The sequence below is a fragment of the Pristis pectinata genome, chromosome 3, assembly GCF_009764475.1.
Source record: "Pristis pectinata isolate sPriPec2 chromosome 3, sPriPec2.1.pri, whole genome shotgun sequence".
NCBI classification, from domain to species: domain Eukaryota; kingdom Metazoa; phylum Chordata; class Chondrichthyes; order Rhinopristiformes; family Pristidae; genus Pristis; species Pristis pectinata.
The window spans coordinates 129,682,751-129,696,562 of NC_067407.1; positions in this window are offsets into that span (position 1 = coordinate 129,682,751).

Sequence of the window (13,812 nt, forward strand, 5' to 3'; positions counted from 1 at the left end):
TTCTGGGCCAACACCTAGCATGTTCCGGGCCAACACCTGGCATGTTCTGGGCCAACATTTGGCATGTTCTGGGCCAACACTTGGCATGTTCTGGGCCAAGACGACATGTTCTGGGCCAAAGCTGAACGGAGCTTGAAGTTCACCACGGAAGCCCCAGCCTTTCTTTCATCGGGTCTAGTGTAGTTCTTCACGCTGAGTGCTGACTGCTGAGACCTGGAGATTAATTTCTCGCGCTTCAGTTAATTGAAGCCCACGGGCAGAGTTCACCCGCCGTCTGTTGGTTGGAGGGAGGCAGGAATTTGGGAGTTCAGTGGCCCCGAGCTAAGGTATAACCCTTTGCCCTTCTGTCTGAAGGGTAGAATTGGATTATAGAGTCATAGAGTAATACAGCATGGAAACAGACCCTTCGGCCCAACTCGCCCATGCTGACCAAGATGCCCATCTAAGCTAGTCCCATTTGCCCGCACTTGACCCATATCCCTCTAACCCCTCTCTCATCCATGTACCTGTCCAAATGTCTTTTAAATGTTGTTAGAACATAGAGAGCAGTACAGCACAGGAGCAGGCCCTCTGGCCCACGATGTCTGCCCCCAACACAATGCTGAATTAAACTAGAGAAACAAAGGACTGCAGATGCTGGAATCTAGAAGAAAAACACAATGATGCTGGAGGAATCCTATGACACCTGGCCTGCTGAGTTCCTCCAGCATCATAGTATTTTTCAGCCGAATTAAACTCAATCTCTCCTGGCCATACAGGATCCATATCACTCCATTCACTGCATATTCATGTATCTATGTAAAAGCTCTTAAACAATTGTAACTGGGAGAGGACTTGGAAAAGCCATCATGCATTGGGAATTGGGAGTAACCCATGTAGCTCCATTTTGGGTGGCGTGGATACAGTTGTGTCCATGCCATAGAGTTCTTTGCTTCAACAGGAGAGGTAGTGAGCCAGCAGAAAGAGGTTTAAGCATCAGTCTTTCTGTTGGGTTTAGTTGGGAGTCCAGGGCTCTGAGTTCTCTCTCCTCCCTTGGGACCAAGGGTGATTTGCTTCCTCTCCTGAGGCAACTAAAGAATCCTGTGCACCATCTGCTCTCCCCGCCACAGGTGGGACAGGTGATGCCGCCAGCTGGACGGGTGAGATTGCTGGGATTCCTTACTCCTCCTCAAGCGGCTCAGTGCAGGGATGATCCTCCATCCTGAGTAGTCACTGACCAGAGGTTCCCATGAGTCAGTGACAATGCCACATTTTTTCAAGGAGATTTTGAGAAAATCCTTGATGTGATTTTGCCTTACACCTGGAAACCTTTTCCCATGACAGAGCTTGGAGCAGATTGCTTGTTACGGGAGTCTAGTACCAGGCATGTGGACAATGTGATCACACATGGGAGCTGATACATCATGAGCAAAGACCTGATACAGGGGCTGTCGGGATGGGAGAGGATGCTGGCAGGAAGTTGCCTAACCTACCAGGTGCTATGGAAGGTCAGCAAGACCAAGGAATTGATTGTGGACTTCAGGAAGGGGAAGTCGGGAAAACACACACCAGTCCTCATTGAGGAGTCAGCGGTGGAAAGGGTGAGCAGCTTCAAGTTCCTGGGCATCAACATCTCGGGGGATCTATCCTGGGCCCAACACATTGATGTGATCACAAAGAAGGCACGCCAGTGGCTCTAATTCATTCGGAGTTTGAGAAGATTTGGTATATCACCAAAGACTCTGTCACAAACCAGCAACAAAAGAAACACACTGAGCATGATTCAGTGTTAAAAACTATTTTATTAATCACTACTTATGATAATACGTAAAATAAAAGTAAAAATGTTAGTATGTTAGAATTCAAAAAATGTTAAACCTCGAACGTTAACCCCAAAACTAAACTCTTCGTGTGTGTGTGTGTGACAAAGTCCAAAACTCCCAGTTCCTGAATGGTTCTTAAAGTTTAGTTCCGCAAGCCATAAGGTGAAATATGAGCAAGGGCTTCTTCAACAACCACCGTTGTCTGAAGATAAGATGTAGATGTAGAAAAACATAGAGAGAGTACATACGAAATCCAAATGTTCCACGATGGAACCCAAACGACACTTCAGTGTTTACTCGGTAGTGACTTCCTCACCCCGAAAAGCATCCGAACCGTGGTCGTCCACACACAAATACCTGTTTCCTTCTACAGGTCAGCAACAAAGTGAACTCCACCGGATTACTTCCAACTTTTCCATACATGGATTTCAGTGGTAAACACAGTTATTGTTTCTCATCCATCGATAGAGAAAAACAAGCAGGCTGGTGTCTCTCTCCCTTCTCTCTCTCTCTTCTTCTTCTTCTGACCTCTTCAACAACGTCATTACGTCCTTTATCTTCTATTGACGTAAGCACGCCCCACACACACATGCACACACACTCTCTATCTTAAAGGGACTTTCAATGAGTCCGTAACACCTCCCACCTAAAAAAAATTTTCCCCAAGAAAAATTTAACCGCGCATACAGTTAGTAATGTTAATGATTATCATGCTACACAACTACAGACTATCAGATTAGTACAGATACATGTTTCCCATTTAACATCGAGAAAGACAATCAGCAATCACATTATCTTTGCCTTTAATGCGAGTTATCATGAGATCAAACTCTTGCAAAATTAAACTCCAGTTTAACAGCCTTCTGTTCTTGTTTTTGACTCGGCTCAGAAACACCAATGGGTTATGATCTGTATACACAGTCAATGGTTTCTGAGCGGTGCAAACATATACACTGAAATGTTGCAAGGCTAAACAAGCGACAGTAATTCTTCTCTATGGTGGAATAATTCTTTTGATGCTCATTAAATTTCTTTGAAAAGTAAGCTACAGGATGGTCAATATCATCAAGGTCACCCTTCTGCAACAACACAGCTCCTGCAGCTTCATCACTGGCATCTACTGCTAATGAAAATGGCTTTTCAAAGTCAGGTGTTCTGAGCACAGGATGGTAGCATAAAATGACCTTTGGAGTTGTTAAGAGAGCAATGGGTTAATGAGGAAGTTCACTTGAGTCTGTTGGACTATGTCCAAAAATTTAAAACTCGGTTGGAGAGAGTCTGCCAGCTAGCGAGAGAGAATTTGAAAACAAGCCAGATAAGAATGAAGACATATTTTGATAGACGTGCTCGGCCTAGGACATTCGCAGTGGGGCAAAAGGTGTTGGTATTTTTCCCTAGCCAAAATAATCCCTTGCAAGCTCGCTTTTCTGGACCCTATGTTATTGAATCTCGAGTGACTGATCTAACATATATAATCAAAACACAGATAGACGCAAGAAAACACAACTCTGTCATGTTAAACATGCTAAAACCTTATTATGAGAGGGATTCAGTTGTGGCCTTGGTGGATGGTGAAAAGGTTGTTTCTAGAATGCCTGATGTTGATGTTGAGGAAGGCCAATTTAGACCAAATATTGTTCCATCGAAACTGAAAAACCCAGTTAAAGATAGAAGCTGAACGAGAACAAACCCAGTTAAAGATAGAGGCTGAACGAGAGCAAAAGAGATTAGAGGCCGAACAAAAGAGATTAGAGGCTGAACGAGAGCAAACCCAGTTAAAGATAGAGGCCGAACAAAAGATAACTCAGATGAAGATAGAAGCTGATCTAGCAATGAAGCAGATGGAGCTGGATAACGAGGAGAAAAAGAGGCAGCATGAGTTACAAATGAAGCGTAGGAGTTCGGAATCTGATTCTGATGATGATTTTTCAGCCAGCAGGGAGGTTCGATTAGTCCCTCCGTTTGAAGAAGATCAGGTTGATCAGTATTTCCAACATTTTGAAAAGGTTGCTGTGAGTTCAAACTGGCCAAGGAAAGGATGGGCTCTTATGGTACAGAGTGTGATTAAAGGTAAAGCTCAAAAAGCTTATTCTGCTTTGTCTGTTGAGGATGCAGCTGATTATACCAAGGAAAAACAAGCTATTTTGAAGGCCTATGAATTGGTCCCTGAGGCTTATAGACAAAAATTCAGAGACTTGAGGAAATCTGCAGATCAGACTTATATGGAATTTGCCAATGGAAAGAGAATATGTTTTGAACGATGGTGCCTGGCTAAAAATGTAGATGGGGATTTTGATAAATTGACAGAATTGATACTGGTGGAAGACTTTAAAAGATGTGTTCCAGCTGAATTAACAACATATTTAAATGAAAAGGCAGTGGAAACTTTACAAGAAACTGCTAGGTTGGCAGATGATTATGCTTTAACCCATAAATCCAAATGGGGACAACCTAAAACCTTTCAAAAGAGTTACAAAGACAATCCAGGTAAACCAGAGATTAAATTGGGGGGTGCGAGAGGTCCCGGGTTCAAATCCCGGACGAGCCCCCAATTTTGTCACAAACCAGCAACAAAAGAAACACACTGAGCATGATTCAGTGTTAAAAACTATTTTATTAATCACTACTTATGATAATACGTAAAATAAAAGTAAAAATGTTAGTATGTTAGAATTCAAAAAATGTTAAACCTCGAACGTTAACCCCAAAACTAAACTCTTCGTGTGTGTGTGTGTGACAAAGTCCAAAACTCCCAGTTCCTGAATGGTTCTTAAAGTTCAGTTCCGCAAGCCATAAGGTGAAATATGAGCAAGGGCTTCTTCAACAACCACCGTTGTCTGAAGATAAGATGTAGATGTAGAAAAACATAGAGAGAGTACATACGAAATCCAAATGTTCCACGATGGAACCCAAACGACACTTCAGTGTTTACTCGGTAGTGACTTCCTCACCCCGAAAAGCATCTGAACCGTGGTCGTCCACACACAAATACCTGTTTCCTTCTACAGGTCAGCAACAAAGTGAACTCCACCGGATTACTTCCAACTTTTCCATACATGGATTTCAGTGGTAAACACAGTTATTGTTTCTCATCCATTGATAGAGAAAAACAAGCAGGCTGGTGTCTCTCTCCCTTCTCTCTCTCTCTTCTTCTTCTTCTGACCTCTTCAACAACGTCATTACGTCCTTTATCTTCTATTGACGTAAGCACGCCCCACACACACATGCACACACACTCTCTATCTTAAAGGGACTTTCAATGAGTCCGTAACAACTCTTGCAAGTTTACAGTGGAGAGCATTCTGACTGGTTGCATCACTGCCTGGTATGGAGGCTCCAATGTGCAGCATCGAAAGAAGCTGCAGAGAGTTGTAGACTCAGCCACCTCCATCATGGGCACAACCCTCCCCACCATCGAGGACATCTTCAAGAGGCAGTGCCTGAAGGAGGCGGCATCCATCACTAACGACTGTCACCACCTGGGACATGCCCTCTTCACATTATCACAATCAGGGAGGAGGTACAGGTGCCTGAAACCCACACTCCACTTTTCAGGAACAGCTTCTTCCCCTCCACCATCAGATTTCTGAATGGTCCATGAACCCTTGAACACTACCTCATTATTCTTATTTATTATTATTGCACTATTTATTTATTTTTATAACTTATAGTCATGTTTATGTCTTTATGTTTTGCACTGTACTGCTGCCACAAAACAATATATTTCACAACATATATCAGTGATAATAAACCTGATTCTGAGTCTGATTCCGAGATTGCATTGGTAGTAGTTATCATTTGCATTGAGTTGCCTACTGTGGATTGTCCATGCCTCTGAAGGGTTCAGGATGGTGGAGATGGTAGATCATGCTTGGTGGATCATGAGCTTGATGCCAAGTTTAAGGTCTTGGTCTTCCTCGGTAGGCTAACGGCAGTGCCGGTACACTGGAGGCAGTGGTGAATTCCATCAGTGACGTCGGCCTTCACAGAAAGGTGGTCACTGAGATACGGTCCAAGTGTCTCAAGCCTCACTGTAGACCTTTATTGTCAAGTAGCAGTGTTGTGCAGTGGGGGCAGTTTGTCAGAGGACCTTTTGTCTTCTAGATGTAAGGTGCATGGCCCATTCTTTTATATGTTTCCATGAAGAGCCAACAACCAAGTCTCCAGGTAGGCACATATGCCAACATTATCCGTGTGCTATAATTCAATGCCTGAAATCATTATCATGCTTAAGCAGAGACTATGAAGGTAGAACAATTTTCTCCTGTAGGGACCCTAAGGGAACCGAGGTGCGGTATTGCAATGAGGAAGATTGATAAGAGGGTTAACCTCTTATGCTAGTGCTTCGAGAGGCTGGTCATGGCACACATCAACTCCAGCCTCCCAAACAACCTTGACCCACAGCAATTCACCTACCGCTGAAGCAGGTCCATGGCGGACACCATCTCCCTGGCCCTGTACTCATCTCTGGAGCATCTAGACAGTAAAGACACCCACGTTAGACTATTGTTTATTGACTACAGCTCCACCTTTAATGCTATAATTCCAAGCAAACTCATCTCCAACCTCCTAGAGCTCGAACTCAACACCATCTCCCTGGCCCTACACTCATCTCTGGAACATCTGGACAACAAAGACACCTACATCAGTCTACTATTTAATGACTACAGCTCCACCTTCAATACCATAATTCCAAAGCAACTCATTCCAAACTCCAAGACTTTAGAACTCTGCTCCCCCCCTCTGCATCTTGACTTCCTGACCACAGACTGCAATCAGTGAGGATAGGCAGCACTCCTCCACCTTGATTATCCTCAACATTGGTGCCCCACAAGGCTGCATCCTCAGCTCCCTAACTTACTCCCTATATGTTCACGACCGTCTGGCTAACTCCATTTACAAGTTTGCAGAAGATAACACCTTAGTGAGCTCTTTCTCAAACCACAACAAGCTGGAGTATAAGAAGGAGATAGAGAGCCTAGTGACCTGGTGTCATGACAACAACCTTTCCCTCAATGTCTGCAAAACAAAAGAGCTGGTGATTGACTTCAGGAAGTGGGGCAGTGGACACGCTCCTGTCTGTATCAATGATGCTAAGGTCGAGAGGGTTGGGAGGAAATTCCTAGGTGTAAATATCACCAAAAATTTGTCTTGGTCCAGTCAAGTAGATGCTACAGCCAAGAGAGTGCACCAGCCCCTCTACTTCCTCAGGAGGGTAAGGAAATCCAGCATGTCCCAGATGCCCCTCAACAATTTTTACAGATGCACTATAGAAAGCATCCTATCTGGATGCATCACAGTTTGGTATGGCAACTGCTCTGCCTAAATTTCAAGAAATTGCAGAGAGTTGTGAACACAGCCCAGTCTATCATGAAAACCAGCCTCCCCTCCATTGACTCTGTCTGCACTTCCCGCTGCCTCTGGAAAGCAGTTAACATCATTAAGGACCCCTCCCACCCCAGACATTCTCTCTTCTCTCCCCTTCCATCAGGCAGAAGATATAGAAGCTTGAGAACACATACCCCCAGGGCTCAAGGACAACTTCTATCCCACTATTACAAGACTCTTGAATGGACTTCTTGTTCGATAAAGGTGAACCCTTAATCTCCCAATCGACCTTGTCGTGGCCCTTGCACTCTCTCTCTCTCTCCCCACTCCCTTTATCCACTCAGTATGTTTGGTCGAGACCAATTTCTACTTCTCAGTCTCATGCCTGAGTTTTCTCAGACATGCCAGCCTCTTTCCCTTATGTCTGAACACTAAAACAATCAGCAGTTTAAGCAGACAATCCAATGAAAAACATAGGGTTCCAAAAGGGTTGACAGGGTAGATGCAGGTTTTAGTCTTTAGTACCAAAGCACGTAGTGTCAGGATACAGAGTTGGCCATTTGGGATGTGCGAGGAGAAATTTCTTGGCTCAGTGTACTGCAAATCTTTGGCATTCTCTGCTACAGAGGCCTGTGGTTGCTCGGTCATGGGATATATTCAAGGTTGATATTGTCAGATTTTAGGACACCAAAGGGATATGGGGATCAAGCAGGAACACTGGCTATTTGGTTGAAAATCTCAAGTTTGGGAATGTATCAATGGACCAGTTCTGTTGGCACAGTAATGGCAAATGGAGTTCAGTTGGATAAGTGTGAGTAATGCATTGCAGAGAGAAAAGGAAAAGGGAAATATATGATGAATGGTAAGATTACAAGATGTGCAGATGGCCAGAGAAACATTAGAGGATATTTTTACAGGTTCCTGAAGGTAACAGGGCACAAGTAAGTATTTGCATACAACATGGGCTGGAGTTTGCTGGGAATTACACCAACAATTAGCATGAAATTAATGTATAATTTGACTCTCTGTGTTGCAGGCAAGTTAACATCTTTGCAAATATGTCTACTGAATGGGTTAAAATTCTAATTAGTTCAGTTTATTACTGACATGCTCAATAATGAATCCAGGAATTTATTGACCTCATCCTTGGGCAATGCAGTAGAGTAGAATCCCTTCATTTTCCCTGAGCTGACAGCATTGACTTCCAGAAACATCAAGATGGTTAACCTCTACCTGCACACATAATTCTTATTTCCTTCTGGACCCAGTGCTCCTGGATGTTTCAATTTTAAAATAATTGGCTGCAATTGCACTTCCCTTTTTACCCTTCAGTTGTGTGTTGCAATATATGTTTGCCTGTGCCTAGCCTTTGAATCTCTAACTCAATAACATTTCACCTTGCATCGCATTAGCATTATTAAACTTTTAAGATAACTTCGCTTATGTTCAAGCATGTCCCCAGCTGTCTCCCAGCATTTTGACAGTTCCTACCCAAACTGAGACTGGTGGAGGCAAGGGAGCTTCACATCAAGCCCTTGTTTATTCCTAGTGGGTGGATTATGGATAGTTTTATTGTACTGATTTTAGCCCTGGAAAAGCTTAGCTGAAGCAGTATTGTGACACAATGAACATATTGTGTGCAACTCAGTGAAGTATGATGCTGACGCAGTTTCCCCATTACTTCTGAAGACTCGATACACAGTGGAACGAAGGTAAGCCCAACCTCAGTAGTTGAGCTGCAGTACGCAAATGAGGCTGATCTCCAAGCCACTACCGGCTCTTTCATCCAAGAGAAAGATGAGAGGATGAGTCTTACACTCGACAGGCACAAGACAAAGGTCCTCGATGAAACCTCTCCACTGTACCACACTGTCCACCGAGGATAAAGGTTCACAGCAAGACCCTGGACCACTTTTCATATCTCTGGATCCTCCTCTCAGCAAAGACAGACATGGATGATGAAATTTACCACACACCTTCATGGCACCAGCACAGACTTTGGTCAAATGAGGAAAACGATTTGAAGATCAAGACCTTCAACCCAGCACAAAACCGGGCAGCACTGATCCCTACCCTCCTGCATGCTTCAAAGATCTGCACTACCTGGAGCTGGCACCTCAAGGCGCTGGAAAGGTACCACCAGTGCTGCCTCTGAAAAATCCTCTGGATTTCCACTGGAGAGATGTCAACCAACACCAGTGTCTTCTCCCAGACCAACATCCCCCAGCACTGAGATCGTGGTTACACTCAGCTGGCAGGGCCATGTCAATCACATGACACCAGACTCCAGGCACTCTGTTCTGAGCTCTGTGATGGGAAGGGATCATCAGGTGGACAGAAGAAAAGATCCATAGATGTGCTCAAAACCTCCTTGAAAACATGTACATGTTTGTAATATAAGTGACTGATTTGGATGTAGGAGGCATGATCTGTAAGTTCTCAGATGACACGGAGATTGGTGGAGTTGTTGACAGTGTGGAGAGTAGTTTTGGACTACAGAGTAATATCGATGTGTTGGTGAAATGGGATGGGAAATGGCAGGTGGAGTTTAATCCAGATAAATGTGAGGAGATGGATTTTGGGACCACTAACGAGGCTAGGACACACACCGTGAATGGCAGGGTCAGGGAGCATTGATGAACAGAGGGACCTCACTTTACATGTCCAAAGATCCTTGAAGGTGGCAGCTCAGGTAGATAATGCAACGTTAATCCACTGAAGCCTTGTGTTAATCCAATGAATGGAACATATGCAAATTCAGTATAATGTGCTGATCCAATGAAGTAATGTGCTAGAATAATAAATGTGCAAATCCTTTGAAGTGGTGTAGTAATGCAGTGATTATACTGTGCAAACTGCAGGTATAAAATAGTTTATAATTTTATTTAAAAATATGGAATCTATGAAATGCAAGGGTTTCCTCCGGGTACTCCAGTCTCCTCCCACATTCCAAAGATGTACAGGTTAAGAAGTTGTGGGCATGCTATGTTAGTGCCGGAAGCGTGGCGACACTTGCGGGCTGCACCCAGAACACTCTATACAAAAAGGATGCATTTCACTGTGAGTTTCAATGTTCATGTGATTTATAAAGATATCCTATCTTATCTTATTTTAAACAAGCTCTGAAACAGGCTCTCAAAACACATTTAAGTCGGCAGTGAACTTTCAGCTTTCGTTTGGGGAAAAATTCTGACTTTGCACAGAAATTGTGGCAGGGGAGTGGTTGTCATTGGCAAGCTGGCTCAGTATGTGAATTTAATAAGGTGTTTGTTTGTAGTTCACAAATTACTGACTGCAAAGGTAATTAGTGACCTCCAAGTACATGGTAAACAAATGCCATTTGTTTGGCCCGCAGTTATCAAAACCTGCAGTAAAGCAATCCAGAGCCAGATAGTAAAAGAATAATTCAATATAATCTCCTTTGTTCCCCCGACAAACATCTCCAGTGTTTGACAGCAGTGCTCTTTCCCTGACTAAATAAAACCTTAAATCATGTGTGACTCTTTCATAATCCGAACGCTAGTGAGGGAAAGGTGAAATGCCAGAGTTGCTGTCTTTCAGATGAAATATTAGACTCTTTCCAATGGCTCAAAGGGCAATATAAATCAGAAGAACAACAAAAGTTTTCTCCATATCCTGATCAACATTCTTGTCTCAAACAGCTCGACTAAAAAGAGATGGAACATTCATTCATTTCATGCCTCTTGTGGGATTTTGCAGCTGTGTTTGTCAAACAACAAATGGCACCGCCCTTTGTTGAAACTAATCCATCGCGTGCAAAGCTGTGTCGAAGATATGTGATGAGAAAGATACCTAAATCCAAGTCCTTCTTTTAATCTGTATTAATTATAGGGAGACACTTCTGTTGACTTCAGCTAAATTCACTGGCTCATTGCTCCAGTGTGAAATGGGTTGAGGGTTAAGGATATTCATTGTCTGCTGGTCTGGATGGGACAATCCCAGGAGCTCATGATTGGGTCACACACATGATCAGGACTCACCCCCACCTTGAGCGTCATTTGCCGTGTTTCCTTTAATGGGTATTACAGAAAGAGTCAGAGGGTACTTGCAAGGAATTACATGTGCAAAGGGCCATGGCTCGGACATGGTTAAGGAGGTTCCAGAGAGAAAATGAGTTGTAGCATGGGAGACCTCTCCTTTAAAGAGAATAGATGAGCCTGGAAAAAAGGAGAAAACATCAATGGAAGTTTGTTGGGTCCCATGCTGCTGGCAGTGACTTTGAACACAGTTGGGAAGAGAGAAGCAGGGAGGATTAGGCCATGATTGATGAGGGATTTGGACAGACTTAACAGGGACAAACTCTTTCCACTGGCAGGAGGGCTGTTAACCTGAGGAGAAAAGTTTAATCTTATTGCCAAAGAACCTGAGGGTAGATGATGAATTTTTTTTTAACACAGTGAGTTGTTACAATCTCAAACAAACTGCCCGAAATGGCAGTGAAAGCAGATTGAATAGGAACTTTCAAAAGGGATTTGGATGGACACATTTTGGAGAATGGATTCCAGGGATACGGGAACAACAGGAGAATGGGAGTGATTGGCTGCTCTTTCAAAGAGCCAGTTGGGTCGGTCAGACAGCCTCTCTCGATGCTGTCATGTTCCATGTGCAATATGGTAATTGCACAGATTTCCATGGATGTAAACTTACAAACAGTGTACCCACAATTATCCAATATTATTGTGTGCGGAGAACCTTGCAACAATCAAAACAAATCTAGAGAGAGAGAAGACTTTCATCTTAATGATGAATACATGTTGTAGGATTACAGGCATAGAACAGCGCAAAATACTTATTATTACACCAACCATAAAACACTTATTTATACTAATCCTATGTTATTCTTTCTACGTTTCCCTCAAGTCACCCCAGATTCTATCACTCACCAACAGTCCAGGGACAATTTGCAGTGGCCACTTACTGACCACCTCTTTGAGAACGGGAGGAAACCAGAGCACCTGGGGGAAACTTACACAGTCACAGGGAGAATGTGCAAACTCACACAGACGGCACCCAGAGACAGGATTCAACCTGGAATGCTGGAGTTATGAGGCAGAAGCACTATTGACTGCACCACTGTGTTGTCCCATCCTGACATAGATTGATGATCCTTGAAAGGGTAAAATCATTGTGTAGCTCGATACCCGGAGAGAGATGGCAGTTGGGTGGTAATTGGTAATTGGTTTATTATTGTCACGTGTACTGAGATATGTGAAAAGCTTTGTCTGCTGGCCATCCAGACAGATCATTCCGTACATAAGTGCATTGAGGTAGTACATAAGGAAAACAAAACAGAATGCAGAATGTAGTGTTACAGTTACAGGGAAAGTGCAATGCAAAGTGTAAGGGTCATGACGAAGTAGATTGAGAGATCAAGAGTTCAGCCTTATCATGTAAGAGGTCCGTTCAAGAGTCTTATAACAACAGAATAGAGTCTGTCATTGAGCCTTGGTGGTATGTGTTCTCAAGCTTTTGTATCTTCTGCCAGATAGGAGGGGGGAGAAGAGAGAATGACCGGGTGGGAGGGGTCCTTGATTATGTCAGCTGTTTTCCCGAGGCAGTGGAAAGTGTAAACGGAGTCAATGGAGGGGAGGCTGGTTTTTGTGATAGACTGGGCTGCGTTCACAGCTCTCTGCAGTTTCTTGTGGTCACGGGCAGAGCAGTTGCCACACCAAGCTGTGATATATCTGGATAGGTTGCTTTCTATGGTGCATCTGTAAAAATTGGTGAGGGTCATCGCGGACGTGCCAAATTTCCTCAGATGCTTCCAGCAGGCAGGAAGTTGTATTCAAAGCCCATACTGGGAGAATTCTGTTCAGCACTGGTGCAGAGGATTGTTCTTAGGATTGGAAAGTGAGGGTGTGAGTGAGGAGGACTTCTGATGGAGATGGGGGTAGAGGAGGAATGGAGGAAGGGATGGAAAGCAGAGGCCAAGAGGAAAGGTGGCAGGGGAAGTTGCTCATTACAGGGGAGGAAGGAGGGAACTGCGTGGCAGGGCAGACGAGAGAGGGAATTGTTGTAAGTTGGAGGGAGGGTGGGGACTGAGGGAAGGTGGGAGTGGATTGGGACAGGAGCCATTGAAGGAGAGGAGACTCAGGGATTCAGGGTGATAGGAGCCAAGGACTGGAATGGTTCAAGAAAACTGCTCACTACCATCTCCTCAAAGGCTTTTAAGGATGGGCAATTAGTTCAGCTGTTGCCAGTGACAACCACACTCCTTGAATGAGTACAGTACCACCTCATCTTATTTGGCAGGCTGGATAGATGACCACTGGGGAACTAACACTAACAAATCCAGCAGAAGTTAATGGAACCATTCTATTAAGGAATGTGTCACCTCACTGAGCCTTCCCGTCATGCACCCCTTATCCCAGTCTCCAGGTCCCACAATGATCTCATCAGCCACCTCAGAACCTGAAGAAGCAGAATGGATGCAAGTCATCCTCAATCCTGAAGGATGGCTAAGTATTAAGATCTCACTCATCTGAGACAGAACCCATTTGTAATCCTTCCTCATGGAGTTTTTCCAATGAGACATTGAAGTAGACATACATATGTTTTTGGATAGAATGTTTAGGAAGGATTCTGTGTGTAGGCCTGTTAGGGTGTTGCTGCTGTCTCCTGTTCACTGAAGGAACAAGGGGAAGAAAACAAGCAGCCCGTG